At 55.3% G+C, this 24,954-nt stretch overlaps 1 long non-coding RNA gene and 1 pseudogene across 1 annotated transcript; both read right to left on the bottom strand.

The window, feature by feature from the left end:
- Positions 1-1,455: 1,455 nt before the first annotated feature.
- On the bottom strand, positions 1,456-3,658 carry LOC140632918 (uncharacterized). The gene is made up of 3 exons (XR_012030565.1): positions 2,911-3,658; positions 1,854-2,148; positions 1,456-1,712 (listed from the first exon to the last, which is right to left on the bottom strand). It is a non-coding gene; the product is annotated as an uncharacterized lncRNA (long non-coding RNA).
- Positions 2,418-2,514, bottom strand: LOC140634525 (U6 spliceosomal RNA; annotated as a pseudogene).
- Positions 3,659-24,954: the final 21,296 nt, after the last annotated feature.

Genomic DNA, 24,954 nt, shown 5'->3' on the forward strand with positions numbered 1-24,954 from the left:
CTCCCTCCTCTGTTCTCAGGGAACGTGGGACTCAGTCTCCATCCGATCTGGGGACCGTTGCACCACAACGAGACTGTCATCATTTCATTTCACACCCCCCCACGGGTAACACAAGGGTTGTAATTGATGTGGTTCAGAGCCCCGCGTCGAAGCAATAAAAAGGAATCCCTCGTGACAGTCTGCAACAGCGCTGGCGGATCTAGCGTCTGGCTTTAATGGGAGTGGGAAATGGCTAGCAGATGACGGTAACGTTCCCAGGGCTACGTCTCGGGCCTCCCAACCCAAACCGTTCCTGACGGCGGCTCGTCCTGCCCACATGTGCTCCACAGACGTGGGTTATTTGCAGGACGCCCGGAGCGAGGCGATGCTAAATGTATAGCAGCAGGGGACTGCGTGTGTGACGGCTGAGGTCATGGTTATTCATTTCAAGCTGTAAAGACATTTGGTTTTAAAAACCCCAGCGACTCCACTGGGATTGGCTTTCAGAGAAGAAAAACAGCCCCAGCGTTCTTTTCCTGTCCAAAGCCGGTGGGATTGGCACTTACATCACTGGCCCCCACTTAACCCTTTGGGGTGAGAGAAGGTCCTGGCTCCTCTAACAGGCTCCGGGCGATGTCGCCTTTTGGAGGAAGGTGCTGTGAGTCACTGTGATTTACCACGAACTCACCAAGAACGTGCCTGATGCGTCTGTACTCAACCAGAGGCACAAAGGCCACCAAGAAATCCTACGAGGCTCGGAAACAGACATCTCGGGGCTTTGCAAGAGGCCTTTGACTAAGTCCCTTTCTGGAACCAGGTTCCTCATCTGTGGCTTGGAAGTGGCCGGGGGACAAGGACCAGAGTCTTTCTCAATCCCTCTCCAGCTTCCATTACGCAAGGCCAGGAGCGCACTCAATCACATGACCTGGGTCTGTGTTTAATCTGCGCCCCGGCCCTCCCATGGCAGGCGTTTCCTTAAGGTCGGGGCCACATCTGGGTACACATGGCTATTTCTCTACATCTTCCTGCCCCTCTGGGGTCACTATTCTTGGGCCAAAGAGGTTAGAGGAGAGCCAGGGAGGTGAACTTGGTGTAGTTTGAATATGCCTCACCCTCCGCACAGATGTGCACCAGGGAAAGCGAAGGGGAGATGGGACGGGAACGTGGGTGACCTGTATGGGGGCGGGGAAATGGGAGGCAGAGGGACTTGCCTTTACTTTGTGCAAAGACGTCCAGGTTGATGGTAAATCCAAGGGATGGTGTGACAAGTGACCGACCGTCATCCCTCCCAAAGGGTGGCTCTTTCTAGGGGTCTCCCCTGTCACTGAGCCGCCTTGGAACGCATGCAACGATAGCGTAATCTAAGATAAGCATACCCTAAATCAGTGCTCTATTTAACAAATGGTCATTTGGCAAGACTATGCTTTTGCAGAGAAAAAACACTGGCAGGGCTAAGTGTTGCAGTGGGTGGGTGAGAATATACGTGATTTACATTTTCTTTCACTTGTTTGTAGATGCTAAATTTTCTTTTCTTTTTTTAAAGATTTTATTTATTTATTCATTAGAATACACAGAGAGGAGAGAGAGAGAGAGAGAGGCAGAGACACAGGCAGGGGGAGAAGCAGGCTCCATGCAGGGAGCCCAACGTGGGACTCCATCCCGGGTCTCCAGGATCACATCCTGGGCTGTAGGCGGCGCTAAACCACTGAGCCACCAGGGCTGCCCTGTAGATGCTAAATTTTCAACCACAGATACACACAAATTATTTTGGGAATGAGAAAAAAATCGTAATCCCATTTAATGGATAATTTATGCGAGATAGAGCCAGACGGGAGTTTCTCAAGAGGGGCTTCCCATCGCCCCCAGAGACAGACCTGTGCTGGTTCTTCCTCCCTCCTGTGGGGATTTGGGCAGGCCAACTCGCTCCTCTTCCAAAGCAAGACTCCTACCTCTTGGTTTCTGGCCCTGATATCAGCACCTACCCTGGAATGATGTGATCGCATCCATGTGACACTCTGACTGCCCTGAGCCCGGGCTGGGTGACTTCTCCCTCCTTGCTCCTCACTTCTGCAGCTCTGTGGCCACTGCACGCTACCTTGTCCTGGTGCTGCCCTGCCACAGGTCAGCTCCGTTCACCAGCTCGCCTCTCCAAAGCCTCAAGCAAGCCACCTGAAAGGGGCAATTTTGTCATTTACCTCTTGAGTCCTTTCTCTTTCTCTGTTTTCCCCTCCACCCCCAGCTTTCTGGAGACATAACTGTCGAATAATATTGTGTAAATTTAAGGTGCACAAAGTAGAGATTTATAGATGTGTATATATATGTATATATAGCAATATAATTGTATTATTATATTATATTGCAATGTATATATATATATATTGCAAAATATGTGTATCTATTGCAAAATGATTACCACAATAAGATTAGTTAGCACATCCAAAACTATGGAACCCTTCATGAATTTGTGTGTCATCCTCATGTAGGGGCCAAGCTAATCTTGTCTGGACTGTTAGGATTTTAGCACTTAAATAATTTCTAATGGCCTAGCTTGGCTATATAGCAATATAATATAATAATACAATTAATAATAATAATAATACAAGAGTATATATATATATCTTCAAGCATCAAGAAATAAAGGCAGAGTGCCGTCACTTTGGAGCTGCATCAAGATCATCCTACCTGAGTTCTGAGACTCTATGAGACAAGATGTCCCAGCTGAAGTTGGGCAATTGTGACAAAGAAGAAGAGCTCCCAACATCAGGGGTGAGACCCCGTGAGTGTGAGCGGCTTAAGATATGCAGGCAAAGGCCAAAGAGGCTTGTTTGCCACGGGTCAGCTGGGCAACTCCTGGGTGGCCCAGTGGCAGTTGTCACCCGTGTGCCCGGGAGGGGCTCCTGGGGCAGACCTGGCCCCTAGAGATCCACTTACATGAGGATGAGAATGGGAGGCGTCTTCCTCGAGGTATGACCAGAGGGAGCTCGGGGGCGAGTCAGCAGACGCTGCCAGGCCTTGGGGGCATCAGGGGTTTGGAGGCTGTGAGTCCTGCACCAGGACGCAGCAGCCCGAGGCTTGGCCACCTCCGAGGATCTGTCTGCAACGGCGTGGGCCTGCTCAGGCCACACAGGGGCTGGAGCCGGCCTCCCCTTCGCCGCTGGCCCCGCTCATTCATCTCCCGCAGCTGTCAGGCCAGAGGACAACAGGTGAAAGCAGGCCGGCTCGTTGTTCCCAGGAAGCCTTTAGCTACGCCTGCCACCCCGCCGCCACCCCCTCCGCGGCCGCACAGACCTCCAGCTTAGCGCGTTTCATGCCGGGAGGCCCGTTCTCCCAGCCACCGTGACCCGGAAAGGCCTCGGCCCAGACCCAGCCCTTGCAAGTTCCTCACGTCTGGGCCTTGGGGCCCCTTGGGAGGTGTGTGAAATGCAGGCGCAGGTGCCAGCAGCCCCTGATGGCTGCGGGTCAGAGAGTACATTCCAGGCCTAGCCCCACATCACCCCGCAGGGCAGCTCGCCCCCCCAGACTTCAGGCGGGCCACTCGAGGTTGGTAACTGTCACGGTCCTCTTGAGTTATTTCTAACGGCTTAGTTGGGTACTTTATATATCTGTGTAAAGCACCGGGGAAGAGATGCAAAAGGCAATTGTGTTCGAGCCCCACTGATAGCATCCTCCCAAACCTCAGAAACTGTGAGATGAGATCTTTAAGGCGTCCTGAATGAAGCTTCCCAAATATGGCAGGAAAAGGCCCGAGCAGCAGGCGGGAGGGAGATGGGGAGGGATGGGGGCGAGAAGGCCTGCAGCCTGGGCCGGCAGTGTGGTCTCACTCCTCCCGGGGTGGGGGCGGGCGGAGGGCCACCTCCCTCCTCCCTCTGCTCTCCTGGCTCAGACCTTCACCCCTGGTCCGTGGGGCCTGTTGCTTCCCCCCCACCTCCTTTTTTGGTGGTGTTTTGGTGGGGGGTGGGCAGGCAGGCAGGCAGTGAGCATGAAGAGACACAGAATCGCGGGGACCCGGGAGACTGGGAATAAACTGTGGAGTTGGGGGGGGGCAGTTCAGCAGGGGGCTGGGTCACCGGATCCGGAGAAGCATGTGAGAAGTCATAGGGACAAGCGGGCATCACACCAAACGGAGCAGAAAGGCCTGGCGTGGGCTGCAAGGAGAGTGAGCGGGGCCCTTCCAGGCAGGAGGGTGCAGCCCCTGCTCCCCGATGTCGAGAATGGGGGGGCCAGGGGGTGGGGGGGTGGGGTGGATGGGGGGGCTGGGCCGGCCAGTGGCTGACCCAGGAGGCTTTCTTCTTCCATCCCCGAGGGTTTTCTCCTTTTCTCCTTGGCCCCGTCGGTCCAGATGGCACTATCCGGGGCCCAGTCACAGGCGCAGAAGGAGAGGAGCGAGAGGGCACGATTTACCCCCGATCTCCGCGCCAGCAGGGTCTGAAATCCCTGGCCTCAGCCTCACGCCTCATGGAGCTGCTTAAGAAGATGCCATTTAATTAGGCTGCTTAAGTCATGTGTGAGGGCAATTAGCTAGCGTCCCCGCATTAATTTTCCAGTCTGGAAACTGGAGTCGCCGTCCTGCTCCCTCCTCCCCTCCCCTGCCCCCTCCCCCTCAGGAGTCCGCTGACTCTGCCTTTTCTCGGGCTTCCTTCTGCTGACGCAGCCACCCCCACCCAGCCTCCTTCATCTCCCTGCACCCAGGCCTAACCGGGTCACAAGCAAGCGTGGGGGAGCCGCCCTGGCAGCCCAATACACTGATTTCAGAATAGCTCTGCTAAGCTCACCGGGGACTCCAGTCTCCCTGGCCCCTGCTGCCCCGATTCCCCGCCACGGGGTCCCAGCTGTGCCCACGGTGGGGCTGTCACTCAGGGGCCCAGGGCGCAGGCCTATTTTTAGGCAGGACCTGGTGCATGCCAGCCCCCTTGGGGGGAACCTCCCAGGGTCCCCGGATCCTCCCTTCCAGACCACACTGGCTGAGCACCCCTGGCTTCTCTTAGGAAAAACGGCTCTGGCCAGGGCCATCCTGGCACCTAGCAGGGGACATGATGGGATTACAAAGTGATGGCTGCTGGAGAGAGGAAACAGTGGCTAGGTTTTAGGGGGCTGTCCTTGGAGTGGATAAGGGACACAACTGGGTTTGTGACCACAGGGTCCTGGCCCTGAGGCTTGCCTTTAATTCCATGACGGGAGGGCTCTGGGGCACTGGGCCAAGGCAAGCGGGGGCCCTGGCCCCCACGGTTAAAGCGATGCTAGCTCTCAAGGCCAAGCAATTCCCTCCTGGACTCCCCCTCTGCTTCGGGGGCACCCCCAGCCCCCGGCGGTGTGCTCCTTGTGCTCGGTGCAAAGTGCCAGGAAGAGAGTCAGCCTGGGTGCCATTCCCTAGATCACGTCCCTGCACCTGACTTTTCTGGAAAATGGTTGCGGTAAAACCCTGCCTTCCCTACCACGAGGGGCTGCTGTGAACACCCAACCTGCCCTGTGAGGAGCAGTAATTGGAGCCCATGAGATGCTGGTAGCCCCTCAAAACACACTCAACGCCGGGGCGCGGCCGTGCAAACTGCTGGGGCTGGAACCTGGAGCCCACTCTTGTCCCACCAAGCTCAGTACCCCCAGCAAGGAGGGTCACCCCGGGGGAGGGGGGACGGAGGGTCCCTAGGGCTGCAGGTGCAGCCCAAGATCTCCTGCCTGGGGCCCCGAAAGAAACGCCTGTTGTGCCACTGCCAGATGGCCTCAAAGGACAACGAAAGAGGAGATGCTGTGTCCCTCCTTTCCCTGTGGGGTGCTTGCAGGTCTTGGAGAGTTTGTGCAGAGCACCTGGAAGGCCTCCCGAGGGGGGGGTGCATCCCGTGCCCAGCCCTTCCCGGGGCCCCTGGCCAGCTGTGGGAGCCGCTACCTCCTGCTCCTAGGGACCAAGGAGTACGGTAAGTGATCTTGGGCGGTCGCCGTCACTCGTGTTACCAGCCACCGACAGACACCCTACAAGCTGTCCATTGCCTTCAGTATCCACCGTAAGATGGTTTTTGGGTTTTTTTTTTTAGGTTTTATTTATTTATTCATGAGAGACACAGAGAGAAGGTAGAGACACAGGCAGCTCCTTGCAGGGACCCTGATGTGGGACTCGATCCCAGAACTCTGGAATCACGCCCTGGGTCAAAGGCAGACGCTCAACCTCTGAGCCACCCAGGCAGCCCCAACCGTAAGATATTTTTATGCAGATGCTGTCTGCACTTTCTGGAAGATTCCAGGAGACTTATGGAAAATGCAGACCAGCATGGCGAAATGAAAGGCAGCGCGGAGGGCTAAGGCCGGGGACTCTGGAATGCAAGGCCACCTGGTGTGGATCCTGACTTGGCTGCTTACTGGCTGCATACCTTGGGCATGTTCCTTAACTGCCCTGTGCCTCAGTTTCCCCCCTGAAAATGGCCATGAAGACAGTTAAGGCAAGTACTTCACTAAGCTGCTAGGGGGACCGAATGAGTCACTGTGTGCAAAGCCCTTACGACAGCGTCTGGCGTCACACCCTTGGTGTCCGTGAAATAAGTAACGTAGAAGGGAAATAAGAACGTGGCCACGTGGGAAGAGACGACATGTGGTTTTTCAGGTGAGCTCTGGCGGTTTTCCAGGATGGGTTTTGTTTTCAAGCCTAGTTTCAGCAGCTGTGACTCTGTTTGGGGTTTGAGGGAGCGGCTCTCCCTGGAACAGCGGCCTGTGCTCTTGCAGAGCGTTGTCACTGTCCTGGTGGGTGGTGCGTCCGGAGTCAGCGTCACCTGTGTACCCAGAAAGGCCTTGGCCGAGGTGGCTGGGTGAGAACAGGCCGAGCGGACCTTTATCTCGTGTTCACCCCGGCTGGGCTGGGTGTGGCCCCCTGCTGTCCTCCAGGCCTAGGAAACGCAGATAAACACACTGACCTCCCACTGCTCCAGCCCCGGCTGCCAGCGAACTTGGGGGGTGGAAGATGCGCTTTCCTGGAGCCCACGGGTCCTCAGGCTACGGGGTCCAGTGGGGTCCCACCCAGGGCAGTAACGTGGCAGGGAGCTTGCAGGCTGAGGCTGCGCTGGGGGAGGGCACAGCCTGACTGTATGGGACAGCTAGGGGTTTGCAGGTAGGACTTGTGCAAGCGAACTGAGGCTGGCCAGGCATTCAGAGTCCGGGGCCCTCCAGGCAAAAATAACTCAGGAGCCTTTTAAAAGCAGAGAGCCGGAGTCTCTGATAATAGGGCAAACCTCTTTCAAAAATCACCCTGTGCCCCGGAGCTCTCTTAAGTGCCTGTCTGTCTTGAGTAACTGGCTCCATCCTCCCTGAAGCCCTCATCCATTGTATAGAGGGGACAACTGACCCGCAGAGAGGTTAAGTGACTGTTTCAAGGACACCCAGCTCAGAAACCCCAGAGCTTCCTTCAAACCTGGCCACGTCGGCTCTAGGATTCTTACTCTTTCTTTTTTAATTTTTTGAAAAAATTTTAAAAATATTTTATTTATTTATTCATGAGAGACACACAGAGAGAGGCAGAGACACAGGCAGAGGGAGAAGCAGGCTCCATCCCTGCAGGGAGCCCGATGCGGGACTCGATCCCGGGACCCCGGGATCATGCTTTGAGCTGAAGGCTCAACTGCTGAGCCACCCAGGGGCCCCCGGGATTCTTACTCTTAACCACGACATTCAATAGCCCCAGAGCCACCCCATTACATACCTATGTCCTAAGTACCGCGCGGCAACCCGGGTTTAAGCCGCATCAGCTGCCCCTTGGAAGACCTGTGCGGGTGACCCCGGGGGCAGTGCAGGGGAGCGGGCGATAAACCAGTGGGCCCTCCGGCCCAGGGTCCCCGGCGGCTGCTTTCTAAGACCTAAGACACCGGCCCGGGTTCCTACTGGCTCCCCCAGGGGGTTCGTCAGTGATTAGAACCCTGGAGACACAATGTCCCCACCGCGCAGCCTCCCCTGTAGTGAATTCCTCAAAATTATTGGTTTGGGCCCTTTATTCTCATCTAATAACGTCTCTGTCCTGACGACCTCTCCAGTCACCCGAAGCACACCAGCCCTGCCCGCAGCTGTGTCCTCTGTGGGTCCGATCGCCTGCTTTCATTCCAGGCACTGATTAAACAATAAAGGAGCAGGACAGGGCAGAGACGGGCACAGCCGGGCACAGCCGGGCGCAGACGCCCCCTTCGCTCCTGTTACTTAATCAGCTACCGCTGGGACCCCTGCGGACTCTCAGCCGGCGCCGTCCCCTGCAAGGGTGCTAACAGGAGCGCTCCTGGGCCCCCACCCGCGGCTGCTCCCCTGCCCCGGCTTCTGCACCCCCGGTGTTCCTTCCCTCAGGATCCCGGCCCTGCCCGTCCTTGGGGGTGGGATGTGTCCTCGGGGACAGGTTCTGAAACCCGGAACCCGAGCTGCTGCTCTGCATTCCCTCTATTGTCTGGGAGCCAGCGGAGCAGAACAAACCTGCCTGGGATTTGCATTACGCCCGGTGCTTGGGGAGGCCCGGGCAGGGCAGCTGTTGCCAAGGCAACCGGTGGAGCCCAGGGGAGCAACAGGAAAGAGCCCCAGCCTTGGCCTCCGGGTGGTCAAGGAGTTGAGGGGAGGGCCAGGGCTTGGGCCCAGGTCCAGGGCTTGGGAGCAGTTGTGCCAGATGTCCACTGCGGGTCCCCCGCTGCCTCTGGCCGGTGGCTCCACTGGCAGGTGCTCGAGGGTCAGCCTGGCCTGGGGCGCCCGGTCCTGTAGTCCCTGCTCCTCCCCTCCTCTGTGGAGACTCTGAGCCCTCCCTTGCCCCACCTTTCCTAGGTATGGGAGCAGCAGCAGCAGGACTGGAACATGAAATAAAAATCAGATGAAAACAGGCCTGGGAGGGACGCGTAGAGGCCGCATGGGCACATCCACGCTGCGGCCTCAGCCAGCACCTCGGCCTCCAGCCGGCCTGTCCCAGCAACATCTGACCCAGGTCAGCGACAGCCTTCCTGGGGCATCAGAGGTGCCTTTTTGCTCTGAAGACCTGCAGGGGCTGGCCAAGCCCTGTCTCTGCTCCCTGGCCTCGCTGAGCCCCACCTGAGCAGCCAACCCTGGCTCCGGGCCCAGCCCCTTGTGTTCCCGCTCCCTGAAGAGCGAAACCCCACAGGTTCTAGACGCGTGGAGTTCCCTGGCCTGAGCCCAGGCTGAAGCCATTCTTCGCTTCTTCAGACCATCCCTGCCCCGTTCCCACCCCACCTACAGGCTCACATCTCCTCTCCTGATGTTCTAACCGTAGTTTTAGCTTGCTCTGTCTTTCTCAAAATATCCTGATCGAAAGAATCACTTGGAAGCATGTGTTTAGAATTCAGATTCTTAACCCCCCACCTAGGACCTGCAGAATCAAAGACTCTGGAAGATTAAATAAGTAAATAAAATCTTAAAAAAAAATACATTAAGAGAAAAGGCACCTGGGTGGTTCACTTGGTCAAGCAGCTGACTCTTGATTTCGGCTCAGGTCATGATCTCAGCTGAGGTCCTGGGATCGAACCCCGTGTTGGGCTTCGTGCTCAGCGTGGAGTCTGCTGGAGATTCCCCTTCTCTCTCTGCCTCTCCCCCTCTGCCCCTCACCTTCCCCCCCATACACCCAAGTGCGTGTTTGTGTTCTCACTCTATCTCCCTCTAAAATAAATAAATAAAATCTTAAAAAAACCAAACAACCAAACAAAAAAACAACAACAAAAAACCTCTGGGAAGGTTGCCTGGGAATCTGCTTTGGACAAATTGCCCCAAGTGATGTTCATGTTTGGACAAGGCTGGGGAACCTAGGCCAAGTCATGTGTTTCTCTTCTCAGGTCCAGCCCCTTATCTCTATCTCTGGGCCTCAGGGTCATCCTCTCAGCTGCAGGGCCGAACTGATCTGCAGATTTGGGTCAGGCTGTCCACACACTGCTCCAGCCAGGGATGTACTGTGAGAGGTGGTGTGGGTGAGCATGGCTGGAGCCCACCATCAGCTTCATGCTGGTCCCATTGGCTCTGTGTGTTCCCTTCTCCACTGTAGTCATTCCTGGGGTCATTTGGGTGCCATTGGGCTGCTGCGCTGTGGGTAGTGCAGTGGTGCCTGTTGGTGGCAGCAGCTTGAGCCCCAGAAGAAATGGATGGGAGCCCTGAGATCACTACCAGGTACTTCACATTTCCTGGTTTCAGGAGCTGGACAGGAGGTGATACACTGGGGTCATAAGCTGCCACCACCGTATGCGTCTACCCTGTGAACACTCTAACGTGCCATCCTGCTGTTGCAGTGTAGAACACCAGGTATTGTGAAGACAGTGGGGTTGGAGCTCAGTAGCTCTGGGTGGCAATCCTGGCTGCTCCTCGCTACTGCTGGGATCTCAGACCACTCAATCTCCTCGTCTGTAAGACATGGATAGCAATTAACTTCACAGGATTGCTATGAAAATTACCCATGTAGAAGGTCCAGCAGACTGCTTTGCCGATGGAGCACTCAATACATTTTCAATACATTTTCTGTGCTCTGTTTTCTCTTTCTGTTCAGATACACCCTGATTGATTAAACCTCTCTTACCTCTCCTTCCTTCTCCTCCTATCAAAGCACTTCTGAAAAAGGTCAATATAAAAAAATCAATTGTATTTCTGTATATTAGCATTAAACAATTGGAACATGATATTTACAAAGACCAATGTCCTTTACAATATTGTTAAAAAAAAAAACAAAAAAAAAACCCATAAAATACTTAGGAATTTAATGAAAGATGTGAAAAAACTCAATGCTCAGAACACTAAATGTTGCTGAGAGATATGAAAGAAGACACAAATAGGTAGAAAGCTCTCTTATGTTCATGGACTGGGAGATTCAATATGAAGGTGGCAATTCTCCCCAAGTTGATATATAGCTTCCATACAATCCTAATCATAATCCTGCTAGGTCTTCGTTTTTTAAAAATGAAAATTGACAGTTGGATTCTAAAATTTATTTGGAAATCCAAAGCCCAAAACGGGTTAGAGAAAGAAGAAAAAGTTGGGGGGCTTATAGTACCCGACATCGAGGCTTACTATGAAGCTCTGGTTATTAAAGCAGTGTAGTATTTACACAGGAAGTGACAAATAGATCAACGGGAATGGATAGAGTCCAGAGATAGACCCAAGCTTATAGGGACAACTGGTCATTGACAAAGTCATCAAAGGAAAGGACAGCTTTTTTTAAATAAATGGTGCCAGCACAACTGGAAAACCATAGGAGAAGAATGAACGTGATCCTTACCTCACCATACACAAAAATTAATTCAAGATGGATTATAAACAAAAATATGAAAGCAAAAACCACAAAATTTTTAACAGAAAATGTGGGATTTACTCTCTGATCTATGAGCAGGCAAAGATGTCTTTGCTAGAACACAGAAAACATAACCATAAAATAAACAATTGACAAGTTAGACTTCACAAAAACTAAGAACTTCTGTTCATTCATCAAAGCCAGTATCAGAATAGACAAGCCACAGGCTGGGAGAGAATATTTGTGAAACAGATTATCTAACAAAGGACTTGCAGTGAGAATATACAAAGGATCCCCACAACTTAATTTAAAATACCAATTAAAAAATGGGCAAAAGTCTTGCCAAACCCTTCACAAGGGAATACATTCAATTGGGCAATAAATACGTGGAAATTCTGTGCTCAACATGATTACTCATTATGGTTTTAATTTCCTGAACTTCAGTGGATTAAATTGATTAACTTCATGAGATGAAAATCACAATGAGATACCACCTCACCCACTAGAATGGCTAAAATTAAGAAGACCCACAAGTTCAAGTGTTGGCAAACAGAGGCATGCGGCTCCTGAAACTCTCATACGTTGCTGGTGGGTGTATAAGATGGCATAACCACTTGGGAAGAAGGTGGGGCACTTTCTTATGAAGTTAAGCAGATACACTATGACCCAGAAATCCCACTCCTAGACCTTCAGCAAAGGGAAATGAAGATGTACAAGTAAAAGAATGTTCACAGCTGCTTTATTCATGATCGCTAAACACTGGAAGCAACACAAATGTCCATCAGAAAGACAATGGATACACAAAGTCTGGAATATCCTTATAATTGATATTTACACAATAAAAAAGGATTAAACTGGTGATACATGCAATGACACGAATGACCTTTATAGATGAGACACTTAGCAAAAGAAGCCAGTTAGAAAAATACATGCACTTGTGTGGGATTCCATTTACATCAAATTCCAGTGCAGACAACATATCTACACTGATGACACCCGACCTGTGATTGCCTCTGAGTGAGGGCTTGATCAGGAAGGGCCACAGGGAACTCTCTGGAGTGACAGAAAGCTTCTATAAAAAAAAAAAAAAAAGAAAAAGAAAAAGAAAAAAGAAAGCTTCTATATATCTTGGTAGGGGTGTGGCTTATGTGTGGATACGCATTTGTCAAAACTCATCGACTTGTACACTTATTTCATTTGTTCATTTCGTTGTATGTAAATCGTACTCTAAAGAACTACAAACAGGTATTGACGCTACTCGTAGGTTGGCTTCATTCGATGGTATGGGTTAATAATTCTGAAACCACATTCTGTTTACAATAGGCTTGAGCAAACAAGGAAAATATTTCAATGATCATGGGAGCCAAGTGTCTCACTTGCGGACGGAGTGAAAAATATGGGAAGAGGACAGACAAGTAGGATGTTGTTATGTGGAACTGGATTGGAGACATCGATGTGAACCGACAGCTTTCAACACCTTGTCTCTGTTTTTATGTAGACATAGGATATGGATATAGTCACAGACATAGAGGGTGACGTGTGTGTACTCCCAGCTTCTTGAACTATTCTTGCAACTTCTCTGTAAGTTCAAAATTATATCAAAATGAGAAGCAACAAAAAAATAGACATCTTTTGGAAAGCCACCTTGAAGATGTTCAGAGACAAGTTAATGTACCAGACTCCTTGAGAAGGAGCCCCCATCTCCTATTCTCACTTCCTTACTTGGGGCTGGAACCACAGTGGGTAGCCCATCCATCTTGGTGTCCCATAGAGACCCTTCGTCACGTCCTCAGGACTTTCTGATTCTTCTCCCAGCCAGAGGGTGACCTCCGCCAGCTCCCCCTTGTCGTGCTGAACCTCCCATGCTTTCTGTTTCTCATACTGGAGGAATTTCCAGGGACACATGGAGGTCACCTCGGGCCATCCCTCCCTCACCTACAGGTGGCTTCCATTCCAGAGACCAAGTAAACAAGGGTCCTGGTGTCTCCTCCCTCATGCCATCTGAGTGGGTTTCCAGGGCATCACCAAGCCTCCCTAGCTGGGAGGGCCAAAGGAATATTTTGCTTTTCTTGAATTTTCATTTTCGGGTCATTTGGCAGAAGCAGTAGCAGCAGCTGCAGTGGGGTCCTTGGGTTTGAGACCAAGACTTCTAGCCAGGAGGAGGTGGCTTTAGTCTATGGACCTGCTGCTTCCTGCTCACGCCCTCTCCGCTGAGGCGGCTCCTCAGTCTGCCGAGCACCCCCTCTGAAGGTCTCTGCGCGTCCCCGGAGGCCGCAGCGGTGGAGCCGTTCTTGGGCATGGTGGGTTCACGCAGAAATCCACCCAAGTTACAGAATCTTTACAATTGTGGGTGCTGTGAGCTACAAGGGGCCCCAGGCACAGAGGAATGACACTGGGCACCTGATGCCTGAGCCCGCAGTTGTTTGGGCCTTGACAATTTTTGGCTTCCTATCATTTTTGTTTAATTGGGTGTTTTACTGTACAGATTTTGCATTGTTTCATTGGCTTGCTTGGTTCGTCTACACACCCTTTATCTCCATAGAAATGCCGAGGAGCAAAGTGTGCACAAGTGTGCACATGCATGAGTGTGTGCTGTGTGTGTGTGTCAGACCACCAAAGACACCCAGAGAAGAGCAGAGGGAGAAGAGATCAGAGGAGGGACAGTGGGGGTTAGGTGGTGGCAGAGGCTGAAGCTGGCCGTGTAGACAGGAGGGGTGTGTGCACACGTGGGTAGGAGACTCTCGTGTTTTTGTTGGAAGTGGGGGAACACAGGTTTTCAGTGAACCCCAACTGGGAGAGGGGCCTATGCCCCAAGGGTGAAGAGGCCTCTCCTTCCACACATGTGTGTGCACATGTGTGAGGGGTGTGCAGGAGAGAACAGCTGAGGGCCTTGTGAGTGTGTGAGGGTGTGTGCGTGAGAGTGTCAGTGTGCTCCTCTGAGTGCATGTGTGTGATTGTGTGTGAGCATGTCAGAGCCCACGAATATATATGTGCATGTGTGTATGAACACAATGGCATGTGCTTGTGTGAGTATGAGCATGCGTGCATATGGGAGCGTGCTTGTGCAAGCAGGGAGCATGTGCCTGTATCGTGTGTATTCATGGATGAATGTGTGAGTGTGTGCCCGTGAGCGTGAGTGTGTGCCTGTGAGCTGAGTGTGTGAGCGTGAGTGCATGCCTGTGAGTGTACTCCCGTGAGTGTGAGTGTGTGCCCATGAGCGTGTGTGCCCGTGAGCGTGCTCACGTGAGCGTGAGTGTGCTCTCGTGAACGTGTATGCCTGTGAGTGTGAGTGTGCTCCCGTGAGCGTGTGTGCCCGTGAGCATGCTCCCACCGGGGAGGGGTGGAGCTGCAGGAGCCACGGTGGGCTGTCCTCCCGCACCTGTGCTCCACGTCCTCTGGGCCAGAAGGAAACAGGCCCTGGGAGCAGGCCCAGGTGGAGCAAAACCCCACCAGAAATAGTCACGCCAAGAAACCCAGGAGGCCTGGCCCGCTCTCCCCACCTTCCCAGCCCCCTGCCCACCCCCTGGTCCCCACTGACGGGAAATGGAAACAAATGTCTGGAGAGAGGCCAAGAGCAAAGCAAGCTGTCTGGAGGAGGCTGTGGCCTCTGCAGAGGAGAAAAACAGTGGGAGGGGAGGGGGAAGGGGAGAGATGGTGGTGGGGGGAGGGAGCAGGAGATGGGGAAAGGGAGAGGGAGGGACAGGGAGAGGGGAGGGAGAAGGTGCGGGAGGGATGGGGAGGGGGTTGGAGGAGAAGGTAGGGGAAGGGATTGGGGAGGGGGAGGAGAGCACAGGGAAGGAGGAGGTGGAGGAGGGGGGACGAGAAGCAGGTGGGGGAGGGGGAGGAGAGGACAGAGAAGGAGGAGGGGGAGGGGGAGGAGTGGACAGAGAAGGAGGAGGGGAAGGGGGAGGAGTGGACAGAGAAGGAGGAAGGGGTGTGGGGAGGAGGGGGGAGGGGTTGGGGGAGGGGAGGCAGACACCCTGCGGCTGCAATCGCAGGGGAGGGGAGGGGCGGGCAGGCATGAGGTCACAGCGGGCAGCAGAGCCCCCAAGGCCTGGGCCGGGCTTTGCCCCCAGCTGCTCCTGCGCCCCCTGAGGGAGCGACCGCCCTGCCCCACCTGACAGGGTGGAGACGGGTCAGCCGCTGGGCGATGGTGGCCGCGGGCAGGGGTGCAGGTGCCCACAGGTGCGTTGGGCTCAGGCACCTGGCTGCGGGGCTCAGCCGGCGGGTGTGGGACACCCTGTGGGGCAGCGGAGGGAACGCTAAAGCAGCCTGTGTGGGGGCGAGTAGGGGTGGGGGTCCCTGTCTTGCTGCCCAGGGGCCTCCCTGCCGAGGGCCCTGTGGTGCGAATATGCAGGCCCGGCCTGCCCCACCCTGGGGGCCTGGCCCCTCGCTCCTGCTCCTGCTCCGGGCAGAGGCCGCTTGCAGGTGGTGAGTGGCTTGGGACCCGAGGAGCTTCCCCAGCAGGAGCGACTTCCCCAGGACTCCTATGATGCCTGTGCCCCCCACGTTTCCGAGGGAGAGGAGTGGAAACAAGCTGAGTGGGAGAAACCGGGCAGTCCTCCTCTAACTGGGGAACGCACTAAGGGCTTCGCGGGCCTTGGCCTGAGCATGTCCTGCCGAAGGACCGCCATCTGTTTGGGGTGGCTTACGTTTCCCCCCCTCACTTAGCGGGATAGTCAAGCCTGGTCTCTCTGCTAGAAGACACCTCACCTCCTGGGCGCGTCCTCGATGGTGGGGCGCTGGGGAAAGGATGCCAAGCTCCCTGGCCCCAGGCCCGCCGTGGTGGGACAGAGACCAGCCCTGTGGGGACAGGCCCAGGGGCCCCGGCGCCCAGGGAGACCGAGCGTCACGCTGACACCAGGCTTGCTACCTGCTTCATATGCATGCACTCATCTGACCCTATGGCATCAAGTTCTACAAGTGGGGAAACTGAGGCACAGAGAACCTAGGTGCCCCTCAACCCCAAAGTCACGTGGCTAGTGAATCGGCTTTGAGGCAAGCCCGGTTCCTAACCACTGCCCACTAGCGCCCCGAGGGAGCGGACGGGAGCTCCCAGGGAGGGCCAGGGGTGAGCTGTTCTGGAGAAGGTGTGCCCATGTGGCCAGCGGGGCCAGCGTGCCCACCCTTCCGGCAGCCCAGGCGTGTGGGGCTGAGGCTTGGACACGAGGAGGGAGTGTCAGGGCATTCACGCACGTTGGCTGTGTGTCTTGCCGTGCCTCTGAGAGTCTGCTTACCTGCATCTTTATGGCCACGGGACGTTTATGGCCCCCCATAAAAGAGCAGGTGCTGCTGAGCCAGCGGCCGGGCACCGTGCCATGCACTTTGGGTTCTGAAGAACTCATCAATCATTGACTCCGTGGCCTTCCCGGCTGCAGGGGCTGAGGCAAGAGCTGTGGGGGCGCGAGGGGAGGGAGCGAGGTCTAACCAGCTGGTGAAACCGTGGCCGGGCCTCGGTGTCTGGGCCTCACTTTGACGTGTGTGACCCGGAGCCAGGAGCCTCCCTGGCCTCGCAGGGTTGCCGACGGGATCAGATGAGCGGATAGTGTCTCTGTGGGTCCCCTGGAACCTTCTCTCTTGGCGTTGGGTGGTGTTGTCGTTACAAAGGTCAGAATAGGTCCCTGCTGCCGAGGCCCACACAGCCCGGAGTGGCCTGCCACTGCCCCGACAGCAGCGGAGGCTCCCTTGTCCAGCCCCCGATACTCCCCAGTGGCATCGGCAGCCTCAGATACTGAGATTCCTGGTATATTCATCGGGCGAGGAACACGGTGTGGCAGCTACTGCGGAGGGAGCAGCTGTGCGCTGTCCCCAGCCTCCTCGGGCTTGCCCTCTGAGCCTGGCCGGGCGGGCTCCTCTGCGGTGAAGGGCACAGGCTGGCCCCCGGGTGGCACCAAGGCCACCAAGGCCGGGGCGCCCGGACACGGATGTGGGCTGCTGCTCCAGGTGCGGGGGGCACATTTCGAGCCGGCGATGGGGGCCTCTGGGGCACCACGGAGGCCGGCTTTGCTGGCGGGAGCAAACTCATGGGCTAGTGAATCGGCTGGTTGCTGGAACCGCCCGGCCCTTCGATACTCCCCAACTCCCGGGGCTGTGGTAGACACTTGCTGAAATAAAGCCCGGAATACCCAGAGCCCAGGTCCTGACACACACGGGCTCTGGGTGGGACCCGCTAATTCCTCGTGCCACCCGGGGGGACCGCATGGACTGAAATACCCCATATCCCGCTGGCCTGCAAGCCCTCTGCTGCCCCTGCTTGCACACTGTCATGCGTCCCGCTGCCTCAGCAGTGACAGGGAGAGAGTCCTGCGCCCTGGCTCCTAGTCCTCACTGGGAAGGGGCCTGGGGTGACATCCCCCCGTCTCAATTTATTCTCCTGAGAAGCTTCACTTGTCTGCAGGATGCTTTCTCTTTCCTTGTGTCTCATTTCTACGGGGGCCTGGCCTGGGGTTCTTCGTTGAAACGGAGATGTCAGGTGATGGTGGTCAGGCCAGGCGGCCGGATGACTCAGTGGCCTGTGATTTGCATGTCCTCTGGGGCATGTGCAGCCTCCTGAAATCTCAATCCCTCCTGCCGTCATGCAGGCCGGGCCGGCAAAACTAATCAGGTCCAGACTTTGCTGGCGGAAGGGCCACGGGGGCGAGCGCTCTGGGTCACGTAAAGGCCCACAATCCTCCCCACGAGGAGGCCTGGAGTTGCTCTTCCCGGGTCCCCCCTGGGCTGGGGAATGGCTGCTGAGCTTGTGGCCTCAGGGCCCTGAGCTGTGGGAGGAGCAGCCCAATCCAGAGAGTTTGTGGCACTTGCCCAGAGGCCAACTGGGATGCGAAGGTGACAATGACAGGGACGCAAGGGCCCACGCACACCCTCAGAGTGTGCCTCCTGCCTTGGGGAGGCCGGCGGCCCAGGAGGGGATCCTCGGTGAAGGCCACTGCTCTCACCAAGGCCACTGCTGTCCTGCCCGCCTCCCCCCAGGCAAGGAGCTGGCCCGCTCCCACCGGCTGGGTGGCTGTCCTCTGAGGAACCTCTTCTCCTGCTCCAACCCGATTCCCGGAAAGATAAGGGAACGGGGTGGGGCTGGGGGAGCCGCTGACCCAGACAAGGAGGGCAGGTGCTCGAAGCCACTTAGAAGCCCGGCGTCTCTCCTTAACCAAGTCATGGCCCCAAGGGGAGAAGGGTGACGTGCAGTGGACCTGCGTACAGGCTCCGGAACAGGACCAGCTGTTCAGACTGCAATTACGCAGCCGCTGGACGGTTAAGAGCGACCCAGGGCCTCAGCCTGGCACCAGATGTGAGCAGCTGTGCCCACACCCCCGCGTGCAGGCAGGAGCCGCTCTCCCCCTTTGGGCCCGCGTCCCACAGAGCTTGTGCGACCTTGAGCCCAGTCGCAGCCACAGGTGGATTTCCTCTGCCTCTGCTTGGAACATCCCAGGCACAGCAAGCATCCCCTGCATTATGAAAATAAATATCAGATTTATTTTTTTAAAATGCCGTATCTCTGACTTTGGTTCCCTGGCCTTGTCCCCGTTCACCTAAAGAAGACTCTAAACCCAGCACCTGACACACAGTAGGCACTTCACTGACACCTGTTGAATGTGTCCCAAGAGCCCTTCCCTCCAGCTCCGCCTCCCGAGGAGCGACAGCTGCAGTGACCCACGTGAGGACAGAGCCTGTGGCTCATGAACACAGGGTCCCCTCGGAGAAGCACCTGGGGCCGGGCAGGAATTGGTTTGAGCCTCCAGGCGCGGAGGGTGCCCATTCCCACCCAGCAAACACACCGCCCGCCTTAGCAAACAGGGCACAAAACACGCGTTTGTGCAAATGCATGAACAAAAATGCAACAGTGCGAAGCGTGGCCAGAACTTCATCTCTGGAGTCATGGGTTCCGCGGGAGCCTCTGGCCCTGTAGTTCCGAGAGGCTGAACAGTTTTTCCAAGATCCCATAGCTGGTAGAGGCAGACGCCTCATGGACACCCGCTCCCCGGCTCAGAAGGAGGCAAGGACAATCCCGAGCTTGCAGGAGGAGGCGGGGGCGGGAAGGGGGTGCGGGGGGAGGTGGTTTGGCTCATAGTGACAGCGGCACGTATGCCCACCCCGACACATGGGAACCAAAGCAGACCCACATGAAAGGGGAGAGGGGTTCGCAACCCCACACGTCCAGCTCCCGCAGAGCACCTCCCGTGAGCAGGGAGCTGGCTGGACCGTGCCCCCCATCTCAGCCGGACACCCCAGCCCTGTGAACCCAGGAGGAGATCTCATGCTGTTTGTGGGCCTGGGTGACGCCAGGCTCAGGGCACCTGAGAAAGCAGGGCAGGGCCCAGCCCCAGGGGGGCCGACGAGGCAGTGGAGAGGCTGACAAAGATCACAAGGTCCTGGGCACCGGGGCTTACCCTCAAAAGGGCCTCTTGGTGCTGTCGGCCCAGAGGGGACGGGTCCTGAGGCCCAGCAGAGCCCACACTGAGCTGTGCCCCCAGCAGCCCCCAGCTCCCCACCCATCCGAGGCTGGCCTGGCTGTGCAGGGTGCCGGGTGGACGCCACAGCTGTGCACCCCGCTGTCCCCACCCCCCTTGGCTTTAGCCCTTCTAACAGCACACAGCCACCGCCCCCCACCCAGGTCCAGAGAGGGCAGGAGAAATTATCAGCCGGGTGGAGCCTGACCCCGACAGGCAGCGCCCTTCCTGTGAATATCCCCTGATTCTGGGCTTCCAGATGCTCCAGCCCCGCCCGCCGAGCCCCTCCGCCCTCTGTGCTTCTTTCCATCTAGGCCTTCATGCCGTCTCCCCGGCCCTGGGCCAAGATGCACACAGTCGTCTCCAGATCACCTGGTGGGCATCTAAGAAACACCCTTTCCTGCTCCCGCCTCCAGGATGTTCCCTGAGGTTCAGGGTGGGACCTGGAAACGGTGTTTCTAACAGAGTCGGTCCCGGGCGGTCCTGGCCACAGACCAGGAAGAAGCCACCCGCTGGAGAATGCACGCCCCACGCTGGCTTCTCCAGGGAGCACTCTGCTCCGCCCTGGGTCTGGGGTGGGCTCCTGCTGAGCAATGTTTCCTACGAAACCCTCCTTTGGGGGAGATTTGTGATCAAGGTAACAACACCTGAAAGGATACGCGGGGCCTTCGAAGCCGATGACCCTCGTTTAAGATGAATAAATGAGCTCATCGAGGAGCAGCAGAATTCACAGCAGTTTTTGCAGAATGGTTTTTCTAGAACTCGTGTGGGGAGTTCTGCTCCACACCTATCTTTCTTTTTTTTTTAAGATTTTATTTATTTATTCACGAGAGACACACAGAGAGAGGCAGAGACACAGGCAGAGGGAGAAGCAGGCTCCATTCCTGAAAGGAGCCTGACGCAGGATTCGATCCCGGGACCCTGGGGTCACGACCTGAGCCGAAGGCGGCCGCTCACCCCTGAGCCCCCCAGGCGTCCCCCACACCTATTCTTACTTCTCTCTCTTCCATCCACACGAAGGCCTGTCCCTCGCACGCGTCCCTTGGGGCCAAAGGGGAGAAGAGCTGGAGCGTCGGTGGCCCAGCAGCTTGTTTGCAGGTTCCCTGGCAAATCTTCCCGGGGTTCCAGTTGCAATAGCCCAAGTTTCCCAAAAGCTTTTAAGCTGGCGATCAATCTTAACGTGGCAAATGTGAGGTCTTGAGCGGCGGGGAAGAGACCCAGGGAAGGTGGGCCTTCCAGAGCACAGACTGCAGGGATTCCTTCGAGCAACCCAGCAGTCGCCAGCCTGACGTTGGCGAGTGTCCCCCGGGCGTGCAGAGACGAGCAAGGCAGAGCCACCGCCCAGCTCAGGACAGGAGCGAGGGGATGGGCGCCCAGCCCCCTGGAGGAGCCTGTTCAGCCCAGCTGGAGCCGTCTGGCTTCCATCCCAAGTCATCCTCCTCGGGCCCCTTACGAGAGGGCTGGAGCCCCAGCGTGGGGCTGGAGTCTGGAGGGCCCCCTGGGCGCTGGGGGGCTGCACTCACCGTCCGGGGCCCGTCTCCTCCCCATCAAGGGTGCGCTGGGCCGGGGGGAACCAGACAATGGGCTGAGATTGCAGATGTCCGGGAGAGGCCGGCTTTGGGACGAGGCTATTTTTACCGTCAGCTTGTTGCCAAATGACAGTAGAACGTGGGGGCCCCGGGCACCGTCGCTGTGAAGGCCAGGCCGGAGAGCCAGATGGCAGGGTCACCAACCAGGGTTTGAGATGAGAAATCCCGACACAGGGTCCCAAGAATAAAACAAAGTGATGGAAATGATGGTCTGTCACCGTCGGCGAAGTCCTTCCTATCATCCCACCTTTAGGGGTGCCCAGGAGCCGGCCCCATCTGCCAGCGGGAAATGGGAGCCCAGGGGGAGGATGGTCTCTGCCGCTGGGGGCCTGAGCCACCCCGAGGTGGGTCCCCTCTGCAAGCAGAGCTCTGAGCTGATGCGCAGGCATTGGTGATGCCAGCAAAGCAGGGGTGAGCGGGAGGGAAATGCAAACACCTTCCTCTGTCCTTCCCACCCCCCCTTCCTTGCTTTGGGTCTTCCCCTCCCCCTTTCTGTGTCCTGTCTCCTTCTCCCCCAGGGCGTCTGCAGCAGGAGCCCCTGCACCACTAGGCGCTTGGTGGGGGGCCCCCCTCCACCCCTAGAAGCTCATCCCAGATAAACCCCTGCCCCCAGGCCCTGCCTTAGGCTCTACTTTCTGGAACAAACCTTAGCCAAGACAAGAAGAGCTGCTCATTGTGAAAAATGTGGAAAACACTAATCATCAGCACCCAGTGGGCACCCATTATCTCAGCCCAGGGGTACAGTATACACTTCCCATAGGCTCTTCACTCTGAACACACACGACAACATACGGGCAGTATATATGGTTTGACATCTTCATTTAAAAAAGAAATAAAACATTTAGGGGCCCCTGAGTGGCTCAGTCTGTTAAGCGTCTGCCTTCCCCCAGGTCAGGATCCCGGGGTCCTGGGATCGAGTCCCGAGAAGGGCTCGCTGCTCAGCGGGGACCCTGCTTCTCCATCTTGGGCCGCTCCTCCCCATCCCCTGGCTCATGCTCTCTCTTGCTCTCTGTGTCTCTGTCTCTCAAACACATAAATAAAATCTTAAAAAATAAAAAAACCTACAAAATAAACATTGAGTTGTGAGCGTTCATTAAAAATGTTTTCTGAAGATGTTTTCATTGGCCGTGTACGTCGTAATTTCTTTGACCATTACCCACACTGTCGAAAATTTTGATTCTTTCAACACGTGGTTGGGATGAACAATACTAGAAGAATATCATGATACATGACTTGATCCTTATTTCTGATAATTTCCCAAGAAGAGTTTATTAGAAGTGAAATGAAGCAGGAGGGCGCCTGGGTGGCTCCGTGGTTGAGCCTCTGCCTTCAGCTCAGGGGGTGATCCCGGGGTCCTGGGATCGAGTTCTACGTCGAGATCCCTGCAAGGAGCCTGCTTCTCCCCTGCCTGTGTCTCTGCCTCTCTCCGTGTGTCTTTCAGGAATAAATAAATAAAATCTTAAAAAAAAAAAAAAAAGTGAAATGATGGGATCAAAGGCAAAGGGCATTTTAGAATTACTATTAAAAGAGAAAACCTGACTTTCCACAGGACGAGGGGACTTTTGCCTTGTCCAGTTCCTCCCTTTGCATCCTGGAAGCAGACCCGATTGGCCCCCACCTACAAAGACCCTCGTGCAATGGTTGTCGGTGGTGAAATCTTGGTCCTGGCCACAGACCACACCCAGGGGCGGGCCTCACACCTTCACTGCTCTGGTGATGCCCTCAGGTGCTCCCTGCTCCCGCCTTTCCCTTCCAGATGCATCAGAAATGCAGTTCCAGTGGCCCTTGGTCGCCAGCCCCTGACCTACCCCCGCTTGTGGGAGATTGTGATGTTGGTGGTCACCTGCCCAGGGCATTCTTTAGGGCAAGACTCATTGAACTGCTTCTTGCAACTTCTTTTTCTACTGTGGGGGTTCTCTTGACATCATGTGAATTCCCCGAGTGTAATTATAGTCTTACATTCCCAGGGCTGTCATTTTACAGCCATGGATTCCAAGGGTTTATACTCCCAGGGTGGGGGTCAGCAGCGTGAAAGCTTGCTGAGTGCCGTCACTCTCCTTTGGGGGTGGAATGGAGCAAGAACGAGCTCAGGGAAGGTCCAGGCTACGGGGCCAGGTAGTGCCTGGGTCGTTGAGCCCCTGGCCATTTCATAATGTCTCTGGTTAGTTGGTCATCTAGAAGGAAGGCTCACATGCCCTGGGGCAGGAGGCCTGAAGAGTTGCTTCAGGAAGTGTCTGTAACACAGAGGGGTGAATCCTCCAGTAGAGGTCACACAAGGGGGTGGCCTGGGGTGGGCTTTGCCATTATCTTGGCCTCTCCAAAGCTTAGGTGTTGGGTCTTTTCTTTCTGACCACTCTGCTTCTCTGGGTAACAAGGACTTGACTTTTTGTTTTGGAGCTTAAAGGTGTTCTGGGTGATGAAAAAAATGAATACAGGCAGGAATTTTGATGGATGTCAGAAGAGTTAAGCAGTGGGTTATCTCCCTGCTGTAAGGCAATCCTGTGGGCAGTCCTGGCCAAGAACACTGAGAAGGACAGTCGTGTCCCCCTCAGTGGGGGATGAATGGATTCGCCTGCATGAATAGGCCATGGCCCGGGGGCAAAGCAAAGACTGTTGCCTTTCAAACATGCCTGACCTTAGCAACCACTTGGGGAAGTTAAAAAACAAAACAAAACAAAACAAATGCCTGGTTTCCTACCCTAGAAATTCTTATTGTCTGGGAGTCCAGTCCAGGCCTTGAGGGCTTTAAGATCTCCCCAGAAGGTTCTAACCTGGAGTCAAGTTTGGTAAGCATGGGTATAGACTGTCGATCCTCATGATTCACAGATTCCATATTTGTGAACTCGCCTACTTGCTGAAATTCATTGGTGACCTTGAAATCAACATCGAAAGCTCTTTCAAACTCATTCATGAAGATGCGCAGAGCTGCAAACATCTGACTCGCCCCAGGCACACCTTCCCAGTTGAGGCCAGAGGAGCTGACGCTCTGCCTTCTTGCGTTCAGCTCTTCTACTGTAACCAAGTGTCCTTTTCACAGCCTATATAGGCTCACATTTTGCTCATTTTTGTGATTTTTTTGTTGGTGATTTCGCTGATTAAAATGGCCCCCAAGTGGGATCCCTGGGTGGCGCAGCGGTTTAGCGCCTGCCTTTGGCCCAGGGCGCGATCCTGGAGACCCCAGGATCGAATCCCACGTCGGGCTCCCGGTGCATGGAGCCTGCTTCTCCCTCTGCCTATGTCTCTGCCTCTCTCTCTCTCTCTCTCTCTGTGTGTGTGACTATCATAAATAAATAAAAATTAAAAAAATAAAATAAAATGGCCCCCAAGTGCTGGGCTGCAGCATGTATAGTGTAACTGAGCGCTGGAAGATGTGATGTGCCTTCCAGGGCAAATCTGTGGGTTAGAGAAGCGTCGCTCAGGCTGGAGTTAGAGTGTTGATGGCCATGAGTTCAATGTTAATGACTCAGGATATATCAAGCAAGAGGTCTTTAACCAGAAACACACAACATAAGGTTGTGCGTTGACTGGTTGATGAGAATGTGACAACCAGAAGATGGCAGGAAGTAACCCTGTGTCCCCAGGAACAGCGGTTTAGTACCCGCTACTTAGTGTTCCTGGGGACTTTAAAGAACACGGCTATTGTCGATGACAGTGATTGTCCCTTGTCTAGTACCAAGTGAGAACTAAGGGAAATAAATGAAGGGAATGCAAAAAGCAT

The sequence above is a fragment of the Canis lupus genome, chromosome 5, assembly GCF_048164855.1.
Source record: "Canis lupus baileyi chromosome 5, mCanLup2.hap1, whole genome shotgun sequence".
Classification (NCBI taxonomy): domain Eukaryota; kingdom Metazoa; phylum Chordata; class Mammalia; order Carnivora; family Canidae; genus Canis; species Canis lupus.